The sequence below is a fragment of the Myripristis murdjan genome, chromosome 23 (assembly GCF_902150065.1).
Source record: "Myripristis murdjan chromosome 23, fMyrMur1.1, whole genome shotgun sequence".
NCBI lineage: Eukaryota > Metazoa > Chordata > Actinopteri > Holocentriformes > Holocentridae > Myripristis > Myripristis murdjan.
Window position 1 is genome coordinate 9510014 of NC_044002.1, and position 13086 is coordinate 9523099.

Below are 13086 nucleotides of genomic sequence, written 5' to 3' on the forward strand. Positions count from 1 at the left end.
GATGACCTGCCCAGAGCCCAACACATGGCACAATCAAGCATATCTGCTCACCACTGGTTTGTTCAGTAGTTGGTCTGAAGGATTACAAAAGTACACTCAAAATGTGAAAATGAAAATGTGCGTGTATGCATATGCACTGTACATATATGCAACAGACACACACACACACACACACACACACACACACACACATACTGCTATCCATTCTACTGCCATGGTGATTGAATCATGTTTCCAATTCAATCATTTTACACCACTGAGCTACTGTCACTTATTATCTCCACTTGTGACCAGACAATTTAATGTCCAAATCTCTTCAGTTGGATGTTAAGAAGCCTGTGCCGTCAGTTTGAGGAGAGTAAAAAAAGAGTTTTAGTGCTACTTCACACACAACATGCTTGCTTCCTGTATGTAGGTTTTTTTGTAGTGTAAGTTCTGTCTCAATGGACAAGGCAGAGCACTAGCACTGAAAGAATTACGAGTTCAGTTCTCGCCGGAGCTAAAACTGCTTTCATTCACAGTACTGTGAGGCACTTTGAATAAAAGAGTTGTGCCAAATGGAAAATTTTGGAGGATAGATGGAAGGAAGTTCACCCAAAATACAAAAAAATACATATCTTCCCATTTACCCCTAGTACAATCTTCCTATCTGGACAAATTCCACCAGCTAACTGCATATACCCACCCAAAACAAGTACAGACGAGAGCCTAAAAGATACATATTCCTGGTGTTCTTCGGCAGGAAATAGTTCCCAACGAAACTCACCACCCCCGAAGCTTGTAGATAATGTCTGGTGTCTGTGTCGCTGCTTTTGGAAAGAGCTGTTGCTGTAGAGTTTTTCACATGTAAATTTTTGATGGTTTGACCTCCACAAACAAATACCTCTGCAGCCCTATTGTATTGGGCTGCTGGAAGACAGGAAGCTTGACTACATCAGACAGAAACTATCTGGATGGACAGGGGTAAGTGGGAAAGTACGACGTAGGAAAGTGTAGCTATGATGTGGTGTGTTACTTCCATTTATTTTAAGTTTTCATCAGTGTAATTTCACTTCTGAAATTTCATTTCTGAATATGGGGGTTGTGGGGCGGGGGGGGGGGGGGGGGGGGTGTAAAATTCCTACCTAAAGTGTAATTTAATAATTGATCACAATAAACAAACTTGTACTTTCTTTCAGATGCTATGAAAGTAAAATACATGTACAATAAGCGATGATGACGGTGTAAAGGTACAGAGAAGAGACGTATGTCATCCTGATTTGAGTCTTGCATCTTAATGACCAGAATGTGTGACTCACTACTGTACTGAGCTCTGCTTTTATTCACCACTCCTGGATTTTTCCACCCATGCCAAAGGAAGGTGTTCTCATGCAGCCAGAGAAATACTCACACTTGCTCACTCACACACATACACACACGTTCACACATGCATGCACCCCCACCCATTGACCGCAAACACACACTATACATTTTTGTCATCACCGCTTTGCTATTTTATGAATTGGTGGAGTTTTGGTGAGAGTTTCAAAAAGACAAAGCAGCGTGGATGTTCATGTTTGTGCTGATGCAAGACGACACATAACTGGTGTATCACTTCTCTACACGGTGAAAACGCGGCGGATTACCACAGGATTAAAGTGTCTGTTCATTGTCAAACCAAAGGAATTGGAATGGGTGAAATATTTCACTGCTCACACCTGTGCGTTTACAAGCCTCATAATCGGTTTACGGCACTTGAGTTATTCCTTCATTCATTTTCTAAGAATGTCTGCAGAACAGTTCAGCACAAAGTACAAAAACAACAACAACAACAACAACAACAAAACACTTGGCCGTGGTGTAATCTATTCATCAATCTATCTTTGGCAGGAAATAGTTCCCAGTGAAACCACTCACACCCGAGGGCTGTGGATCATGTCAGGTATCTGTGTCATTGTTTTCAGAAAGAGCTGTTCCTGTTGAGTTTTTCACATGTAAATTTTTGCCAGTCTGAGCTCCACATATGAATACCCATCCAGCCCCATTGTACTGTGGTAGACTGGAAACCAATCAGACACTGTCATGGTGGATAGATTGTACTATAGGGCCAAATGGGAAAATACAACTTGAATCCTCATACCTTACGCTATTAATTTTCGCAAAACTCCCACAATCCCCTCCTCACATTCAGACAAAGCTATATTTCTTTGTGACAAATTCACTGGCAATCAACACAATAAAACCTCCTCAAACCTGCCCAGTCCCATCAGTGGGTTCCTCTAATATACCAAAGACATTAAATAAGTGCCACTAAATTACATGGAAATGTGTATAAAATGATGCACATCTTTTCTTTTTGATGTAATGGTGTGCATTCATAAAACAATGGCATCTTGGGCTTGAATATTTCACTCAATAAAAGCGTTTTGTAGCTTCACTGAAGCATTGTAGCAAGCAGATACAGAGTATATATATTCTATTGTTGTATAATAAGTGAAAAAAAATCCAGTTTTGAAGCTATTTTATGAGAATTCAAGAGAAAAGATTTTTTTGTTTTGTTTTTTTACCATTGGGGGAAACCCCTGTCTAGTACTTTTAAGAAGTCACTTTTGAGAAGTAAAGTCACAAGGGGCATTGTGAAAAGTTGCAAAATGTAGAATATAGTGCAAAGTTGGCATTGCTACATGGGACTGTACAGAATCTGGACTTCTTTCTTTGGCACTTTTCATAATCATTTTATGCTGTTTTATGTGAAGATGAACCCTTTAAAAAAAACAAAAAAAACAAATACACATAATACAAAAACGAACCGATAATAAGGGCTGTATCTGTGCAGACACTGAGACATATCCTGTTCAGCAGCATAGGGTGCGTGGGTGATATGCAAACACTGTACAGTGTTTAGCTACTGTGGAAGTCCCCGGCCCTGTATCTGCCCTCCATTACTCCTGCAGGATTTTCCTCTTGGGAGTGCAGCAGCTGCAGCAGCAGCAGCGGAGCGAGCCCGAGATTTTTGGGGCACTTGCACGGCGGCAACATCTGCACCACACACAATATGCCTCATTACCGACAGAGCATGTGTGTGTTGGGGGGGGGGGAGCTGTGTTTGGCAGCACTGTGGTAAAGATAAAAGTCTTACTGATAAAAGAGAAAGAGAAAGAAAAAACATGTAGCAGCGGAGCAAGATAGTAAAGGTTAATGATTACTTTTATTATACCTCAAAAATCCCCAAACCTTCCAGCTCTGAAAGTACAATGTTAGGTTAAGTACGCAAAGCTCAGACCGACACGGGATGTAAAATGAAGCACAGCTCTCTAGTAGCGGTAGCTCCCAGATGTAAACTGAAGTTGTGTTAGCAGGAATGGCCACCAGCGCTGGATAAAATATGCTCCTGGTTGCTGCCAGACGAGGGTGGGGTATCCTGTCGTTACGTTCAGCCCTCAGTCAGACTAATGAATGGAGGCTTTTATCTTAAAACCACACGTGAACTACAGTGGGGGAAAGAATGTCAGCTCAGGAATGAGAGAGAGAGAGAGAGAGAGAGAGAGAGAGAGAGGCACTGGCTGCTTGTTGGGCCAGGCAGAGCGTCAGTGTGCAAGCTTTTCCAAACACACTCATTCATGATGCAGACTGTGGACATGCACACCAAACACACAGCGTGTATATATGTATATGTACACACTTTGGCACACACACACACATTTGTGGCGACAAAGAGACATGGACACACACACACACACACACACACACACACACACACACATGCACCACCAAAAACGCAAACATCTGTGGGCCACCAAAAAGCTAAACCAGCATAGGCTGCATTCATCAAGGCAGCAGACAAAACAACACCCTGACATTCCCAGCACACATACAATCCTCATACACACACACACACACACACACACACGCACACACACACAGATCTGGATAAAACATTCCCTAAACATTCAGTGATAACCATCTGTCTCTCAGGTAGGGGTTTGGCTTATCGTCTGGGTGCAGGCTCAGTATCAGTGAAGTATGTCCCGTCCCTTTTTTACAGTAAAATGCACTGGATTTCTCACCGACTTACCTGTTCTGGATATTACTATCCACTGGGCTAAAACCTGAAATCCGATTAAACTTCCACCATCGCTCATACATGACAGTACCTTTTAAAAAACTTGCAGTGGAAAAACTCTTTTCAAATAAATAAATGGATCTTTCTATTGCCATAAACACGAGAGCTTTAATATTTGCTTTTTTAAGCTCCTGGTGTCATAGGCCTTTCATAGGCCTCTTTTGCATGTTTATGGAAGAAGCAACAGTGGTTTGTTTTGAATAAATGGAGGAACTCAGTGGTTAGTGTGAGCAGGCACAGCCACCAAGCTTCGTCAACAGCAAAGTGATTGTCAAGCGAAAAGTAGAGGAATACTGGTGTTGTCTTTCCGAAGTGGAAAGCACGCCAAGATGGAGTGATGTGGCTGTTGTTCTTTTGGACTTCTTGGCCTCGCTATCATTTATTAGCTCCGGTTTACAATGAGTAACCTTGTTATGATGTTGGTTCAGTGCCTAAATTGAGTTTCAACACGTCAGCTCTATTGCTGGGTACTAACATGGCTCTAGTGAAATCACCAGTCCCTATCTTGTCAACAAAAACGATAACAACAATATCGGTTGAATATTTACTTGTGTCTATCTATGATAATTGATATGCAGTAAAACTGTAATGAAAAACAAATGTCTGTTTCATAACGCATGATTAATTCACTTATTTTGTGAGGATATTACTGTTTCTGTAGACACTGTCGATCCCAGGCACCAACTTCAATTCTGGCATTAAATTATTTGTCGATACTTTGCTCGTCTTAGTAGAACAGCCAGTGTTTGTTTGTATGGGGGGTTTTGGAGCTGCTGTCAGTCCTGTGGCATCACAATACAGGCGACAATGTGCTGAAAGGATCACTGGGAAATGTAGCGCAAAACACCACAGCAGCAGCCACTTATCGTCAAAACTGCTGCCAAAGTCAACAACAGGAGAGAAGAAACTTGTGGATTATCACTTCAAGAATGTAAAATTGCAGAGTTTTATGGAAAAACTGGCTGTGTGAAGTGAGTAATATGACTGTGTGCAGTGAGTGTTTGGGTGTGGCAAAGACAGGGTTAATCACCTTTCAGAAAAACAAGTCAGGGAAACTCTCCACGCCCTTCCCCCTTTGATCCTCGGTCATCAGGAAGAGACTCATCTGAGCAAACCACAAACTTTCCATGATGCTCGCTCTCTCTCTCTCTCTCTCTCTCTCTCTCTCTCTCTCTCTCTCTCTCTCGCTCTCTGCCTCCCTCCTCATCCTTAGTGGTAATGTTGACTCCAGGAGGAAGTTGCCTCAAGCCGCTGGACTGTTCAGCTGGGTGCTGCGGCTTGGCCTTGACTCACTCATACAAATGGAGCAAATCATGCAGGCCAAATGCCTCGGTTTTCCATAAAAAAACTTTTTTTTTTTTTTTTTTTTTTTTTTAACAACGACTTCTCTGAAATATATTTTCGTTACCCCAGTAAGCTACTTGGTTGCCGCCGTATTTAGTTAATTCAATTACATTCCGGGGTTTGAGAGCAGCCATATATCCTATCCTTCATGCAAAACTGCCCTGGTGAGATTACACACTTAGCCCAGTGCTGCCTTAATCATTTGGTTCTGTGTTACACTGCCCTTGTTCAGACTCAAAGCGCTCCCTAACTTCTTGAGTGTTCATTTTTTGCGCAAGGCGAGGCATTAGGCGCCGCATAGCTCAGCCCTGAGTTGGAAGGATTAAACTTGTCTATAATTGTATATACATATTGATGCGGCAAATTATTCGGTGCCTCTTTTGCCCCTTGTGTGTGAAGCTCTCTCAAAGCCACAGGCAGAGAGGGAGGATTCAGCTATTTCACTTGTCTTTACATGTGAATGAGTTTCTATGTTGAACAATATAAAGCCCATGCTCTGGTGTGTGTGTGTATGCATGTTTATGTGTGTATTTATAGAGATGACATTTGAGATACAGGAGTGGTGCAGGGGCTGCCAAGACCTGTCAAATTGAATCTTGACATTTGCTTCCAGAGTATTCCACTCGACGGATACGGCTGAGCGAACCACTGAGTGACAGGTAAGGGTTCAGTGAACTGGACAAAAAGTACAAATGACTACTTTAATTTTTTATGGGCTGTTTATGGAATACCAAACTAATGCCCAGCCTTCACACATAGGCCACCAAAGCTGTTATTTTAATTCAGCGGTATTTAAGTTCTCAGACCCCGGGCACTTACATTCAGAGATTACTGTGGGCTATGATGTGAAATACCCCTGCTCGCCTACATGTAACCTATTCACTGATGCCTTGATGAATCTTGTAAGGATTGCTGGCTTCTGCTATTACAGAGTGATGAAAGGCTAAGGACAGACCTTTCATTTCTAGCCTATACCGCCAAAACCAGGTCCAGACACTGAGCTTTTAAGATGGTTGAAGTTCGTCTCCTCTGTTCTTTACCAGCAGGATGTTGTGGTGCTATTTGCACCACAGTCTGAGATCCTTTCAATCTGCTGCCTTTTAACACAAGTAGCCTTGCAAACAAGTCGAGTGATTTATGTAATTTGTCGACATTAAATGTGGATCTGTGCGCGGGGAGAAGCAGGTCTGAGGGATGGGAAGTCTTCTGGGGCGAGTGTGTCTGTGTGGCACATTGCACGTGGCACGTTGCTGGTCCCGTGCAATGGCTTAGCTGACTTTCCCTGGTGGAATGGCAAAGTTTCAACACTCTACAGCTGTGTTATTATACTCACACACACCCACTCACTCATACACAGTACGAGTATATAGCACAGTGTCGGCAGCGCGTTTGTGTGGTACATAAATATGCAACATGTCTATGAATATTACATACATGCTCCACACATTTTTATCTGGGACAGCATCTTCTTCACACATACTGAAGGCAGGCGCAGTGCACTCAGAGGAACTAGAATTTAGCATCCTGTGTTGCCGTAGCTCACCCATTAATGCCGTGTTAAATTATGACCCAAGTGAATGTTTAATTCTGATTGTCTGGAGGCAGTCTCTTATTTTTATTTTTGCTTAACTGGACGCCTTCAGAGTGAGTATTTCATAGCCAAACTAAATTAACGAGGAAGCAAAGTTTGAGCATTCATCATTTTAGTGTATTAGAGCTGTATTCGACGCAGACGCTTTTTAGCTGAAATTAATGTGTTTTCAAGGTGCCTTAAATATGCCCACACTTAAAAGCAAGGTTAACAAAATCAGGAGTTCTTTAGCTACTCTCTGCTGGGGCTTGGTGGATTAGACTGAGCTAAAAGTGGAGCAGTCAAACAGAAGATTTGAAGAAAAAGGGGGGCTTTGTACACGCAGCTGTAAAAGTGGAGACGTTTTTTAGTGTTTTAACCCAGTACATGTTAACCGTAAAATCGTGCGATCACAAGGGAGTTCAGTAATCAAAACTCAATTTTACAGCCATGCAGAAAAGCATGAGCTTAATTCAAAGCCTCCATAATCACTTTTCTGTGCTTATGGTTCTTACTTACGAATGTTATCTGCCTGCAAAATAACAGGATTACTTACCATATCATTTAATAGAAAATGTACGATAACCTCATCATTCATATAGATAAGACACCCATGCACACTCATGCTTTATAATCACCTGTTTTCACCTCTATTTCACCTCTGTTATCTCCGCTATTATCTCTATTATCAACTCTTAGCTGAAATGAAATATTGCCACCTCTCTGAGAGAAACTATGAGAGAGAGAGAGAGAGAGAGGAGAGGAGAGAGAGAGAGAGATGGAGGGGAGGGGGGAGTGCGAGAGAGAGAGAGAGAGAGAGAGAGAGAGAGAGAGAGAGTCTGAGTCAATGACGATGCTAACTAAAGCCCTCGGTGTGACTCACACTTTAAAACAGTCTCAAACAGCTGGGGATCAATCCATGTCCTGGGCCCACGCAAGCTGTCATTTCACCTCGAGCTGCTATGCATGGACACAAGCTGTAGTTTTAGAGGGCACGGCAGCGAGTGTGGGAGTGCTGGAGCCACAATGCACGCCTTTCTCTCTCCGATCGCTGGAGATAGTCATGGCACTCCTGTCCAATATGCAATAGGGGCTGTCGTGACCAGCAGCGAACATAACCTCGCTGTGAGTCACGAGTTTGTTGGGTTTTCCATGTAATGTCTGTAACGGTATAATCTGGTTGCATCGTCGAGGTTAGTGTTACCTGTAAGATAAACACACACACAAACACACATTCACATTAATTGGCAACCATTCAATCATGCATTTAAGACACTTATTTCATTTTCCCCATGAAATTAAATGTTTTATGAAGTAATAGATGAAGTAGCTGTACATGAGCTGCTACATTTTCCATCCAGATTGCACAGAACAAATGTTAAATGTCACTGTAGTAAATGCAGTTTACACTGCAGACATGTCCACATAGCAAGTCATTTCATCTAATATCTTCAAAATTTAATTTTACTCAAACAAGGTAAAAAAATAAAATAAAATAAAATAAAAAAAAATCTGCCACTTGTTTCCAAAGCTAATCAGGTTGGTCCCAGAATTTTCTTGAATCAATCATCATTTTCTTGATTCCAGCGGGCTGTTGTGCCTTATCCTGCCTTGTTTCAACATATTTATACTCAAAAAAAAAAAATTGAAACAAGTGAAACTTCATTGGAAATAAGTGGGATCATCTCATCCCAGTGAAAGGTCTTTTTTAAGAGAAAGCAAGATTTGTAACAGTGAATATGAGAGTACTTGGAGGTGCAGACTTTTTGCAGTGTAGGTACTAGTCAGTATTATACATTTCTCCCTGGGCAAAAGCCAAGGACTATGCCATGCACCTCAGAACCTCCAACAGGGAGCGAGTTAGCTACCCTCACTCCCCATTAGTGACAGCAAATCATTACAGTTCCATAGGTCTGACTCAGATACGACCCTTGACCTCTTGAGGGCTGACGAGCCTGTGTGCAGCTGTCATGGAGCGTCAGAAAGTAATTTCAATATGGAAGATACTGTGTGAAAAAACAGCAGGGTTATTGATTGCGGCATTACCCCGATGCCTTGGCCAGCTCCAACAAGCCAGCATTAACTTGGATCAAGGAAGTAAAAACCCGCACGTCAGCAGGGAAGCATGATAGGCACAAGGTGCATCTGATTTGGTATTAAGATTTAACAGCAACTTTGTCAATCCAAAGCTGCTGCTCCAGCAACGTAAGCGTGTTCGGCTAATGCAGTTTTGTGGTGTGGTCGCTGCCGTATTAATGCATAGTAATCTGCAAGAGTGTCTGCAGCGGGTTGTGAGAGAGCTGCCTCTTGTCAGGGAAAGAAAACCCGTATTGACAGTTTCGCCTCCTTCTAGCCCCTATTTCACCCCTCCTTTTTTTATCACTCAATTTCTCTTCTTCTTCTTTCATTTTCACTCACCCAGTATCACACAAAGAGAGTATTTGGCTTTGACTTTTGTCTCTGCTCAGTGCTGGTGTGTGCTGACGAGACAGTGTTGACAATTTAATTGAAAAGGGTGGATTGTATTGAATCTCCATACACATAAACACACACACTCACAAAAAAAAAAATTCAATAAAACAACTGTGTCTGGGCCTCGATCTACCAGGTAACAATACACCCTCTTAGTCAGGGGACAGTAAACACAAATCACACTCTACCTGTACAGTTAAAGGGGGTGCTATTTCTGGTTGAGTCGGTGTGTCCAGGAGACTGCCTGGGCATGTCGACGAGCTGCCAAGGCTTATCACAAGGGCTTGTCTGGGTGAGAGTGAGCTGGCTGGTGGTGACTGCCGTGAATGCAGGCAACCAGCCCAACTGCACTTTCAGATGCACACAGTACTGCGGATTCTTTTGGATTCAATGCCTGTTAATGCATTAATGCTTGTAATTGTTTTCTGTATGGCAATGTATAACAGTCTATGATGTTTTTCATTTGCTAATGTAACTCTGTGTTCATACTGTGGTCTGTCCTGCAAAGGAGACCTCAGACTCAGTGAGATAACCTGTTTAAATAAAAGAAGCAATCAATATCAGGAGTACTACTTTCAACCTCATTTTTATTTTACATTTTACTCACATTTTATTTTTAGAAGAACGCAGTGATGCAATACCAATATCAATACTTTTGAAAGTCTTCTTGTGTATAAAAGGGGCACATCTCTGCACTTTGAGCAAATACATCAAAAATTACATATGAAAGCTTTTGCATTCATATTAAATAAACTATCAGACTTCTTTGTTTTCTGTTTAATAGCTGCAATCATTGTCATTTGCTGCAGATTATCACTTTAAAATCACCAATAACATCTCTTTTAAGACTACAAGGCTAATAAACAAACTAAGAACAGCAGCTCTGACTTCTAGGAACACACACGCACACACACATTTACATTCAGTCTCACAGGAAAAAAATACTATACTCACTGGCTTAAGAAAAAACTTGGTGTTGATATTCATTTCTCAAAAGGAAACTTCAGAATTGGAAGCATCAACACTGAAGCACTGATCAGGCTATTACTGTGTGTCTATGACAACATTACAGTCTTAGTGTCTCACGAGAGACATGAGAAGATGTCTTATTTTGACTCTTTTCCCCAAATCCTCAGAAGTAGTCATGTGCTGTTAATCATTATGCTACTGCGACATTTTAGGTTGACTTACTAGTTAAGACTTTGATGTTTTTAGTGTGTGTGTGTGTGTGTGTGTGTGTTTATAATAGTTGGGTATTTTTGAGGATCTGTAACTCTATACCAAGTTCAGGCTAAGTTCTTGCTATAAGGTGCTATGGGGGTGAGATATGTCAGGACATGTTGAACAGAGCGTGGGACTTGGCCAAACAAGATTTCTGAGGCTGCAGTGCATGTGTGTGTGTGTGTGTGTGTGTGTGTGTCTGTGCCAGCACACCTGCAGAGGAGGGTTAAATGACTGTTAAGTTCCTCCAACATGTCAAATCCCTTGAGGCCTAAAAAGCAACAGCATGAATTATCCCAGACATGTTGTGGTGCAGTCTTGACGGAGTGGATCCAACCAAAATGACACGTTTAAGGAAAACAGGCCACTCTGGTGTCAGGTGAAAGAGTTCACCAAAGAGAGTTAAAGAGAAATAACTGTGGCAACATCTTTTTTTCCCTTTCTTTTCTTTTTTCTTTTTTTTTTTTGTTGGTCAAAACAAGCTCAAAGGTGACATCAACAAGCTCACACACAGCCTTCGAAATCACGCTAAAAGTCACAGAAAGAGACAAAGTAAGAAAAGCACATACAGCTAAAAAAAAAAAAAATCTATCAATGTTTTAAAGGGGAGAACACACGATCGCAGTTGCCATGGTGATGTCAACAGATCGTCCCACTCCCGTGCTCGGAGTGGGCGAGCTCAATCTGCACATCAGAAAAGACTGAGAAGCCGTGGCTGGAACACACAGGAACAGTCTCGGGGAGCATTCCTGTGGGAGTACCAATTAAACCGCACAGAGGGAGAGAGCGTTTGACGGTGGGTTGCGGCGTTATCACAGTGAACGTCACACAGCTCCTGAGACTATAAAAAAATTGATTGGAAATTCTCCAGGGTGTCCGACAACAGCTTTATCATCTTTCTCCCCTCCTGTCTTTCATCTCATTTTCTGACGTTCGTCTCTCCCCTCCCCTGGTTTTTCTCGACCTACTCCCCATGAACTCACTAGGCCAATTTTCTCAGTGTGTTGTGGACGGGTGAGCTCTCGCCGCACGCTGTTGCATGATCGGTCATGGGATGGGATCTGTGCATGGGAACCTTACAGAGTGGGAGGTCCAAATAAAGAGCACAGTAATGACAGTTTTAACTATAATAGGAAAAGTAGTAGCTTCAAAATAGTATGTTGGCACTGTGTAATGTATTGAAAACATAAGTTTATGAGTTACTGTCATGCATTTTGGAGCTGCTGGCTGTCTGTAAAACTACACTGGTACAACAGCTCAGTAATGCTTATATAAATTCAGCTTCTTCTGAGGCAATATACCACCTTAGAGAAACAGTGTCATTTAGGGCACTTTCCCATTACATGGTATCCAGTGTACCTGCTGTTTTTGGTTTTCCATTAGGCAAAAGTTTGGGATTGTATCTGGTACTGGTGTCTATCTTTGGAACCACCTCCATCAAGGTTCCACGCAGGCTGACTCTATACTACAGTGTGACGTAAAATGCTGCAGACCACTGATTTGTCAGAGAGAACAGCGAAGCAACACCGGTAGAGAAGACATGCAGACAAAAAAACGAGGCCCGCACATCTTGTGTCATTGTTGATAATCTAGCCATGTAAAAAATTATTTTGTTCATGTGCAGCAGCCATTTTGAGTCGGTCAGTCGCCCGATGGGCTTCACCATGAGGAGATACCATCTGCAATGGAAACAAAATCCAGAAAAGCCACTGGTACCAAAAGCAAGTCGAGCTGAGGAGAGCGAAGCAGATACTATGCAATGGAGAAGCGCCTTTAGTACACAAGGAGACCATCTGTCTACAGGAGATTGGAGCCCAGATTTTGGCACTAGTTTGTTTGTCCTTGAGCAAGACATGAACCCTGTCCCAAAATCCTGCTGCATACTCACCTTTACAAGTTTTGATGATGGAGTGTGTTTGCACTGTAGACATTTGAAAATGTAGTATATTCAAAAACATACATACTCAATTTGCTAAATATTTTGAGTGTGAAAAAATAGCACACTATTGCCCCTCAATGCAGTGTGTCAAAAATTTGTAAGAAAGGATCTCTTGTCAACAGGAGGATCTCAAGGGGCAACGACAAAAGGAGAAATTAGCAAAAAACAAAAATAAACCAAAAAATATGTTGAGATATGTACATGTTGTTTTTTTGTGTCTATATTGTTTCTCTGGCTTTCATTCAAATTTGAAGTTGGCAGGCAGTTGAAGACGTCTAGATGTAGGCTGTTGGGCTGCATAATTTCTGGTTAGTAAAAATGGTGCAGTACGTTGAATTTATTTCATACTAATTGCCAAAACAGCACACTATTAAGATTAGTATTCAGTGTGTACTGTTAAATATAAGAGTGTAGTGTGTAGCTTCTGGGACACAGGGA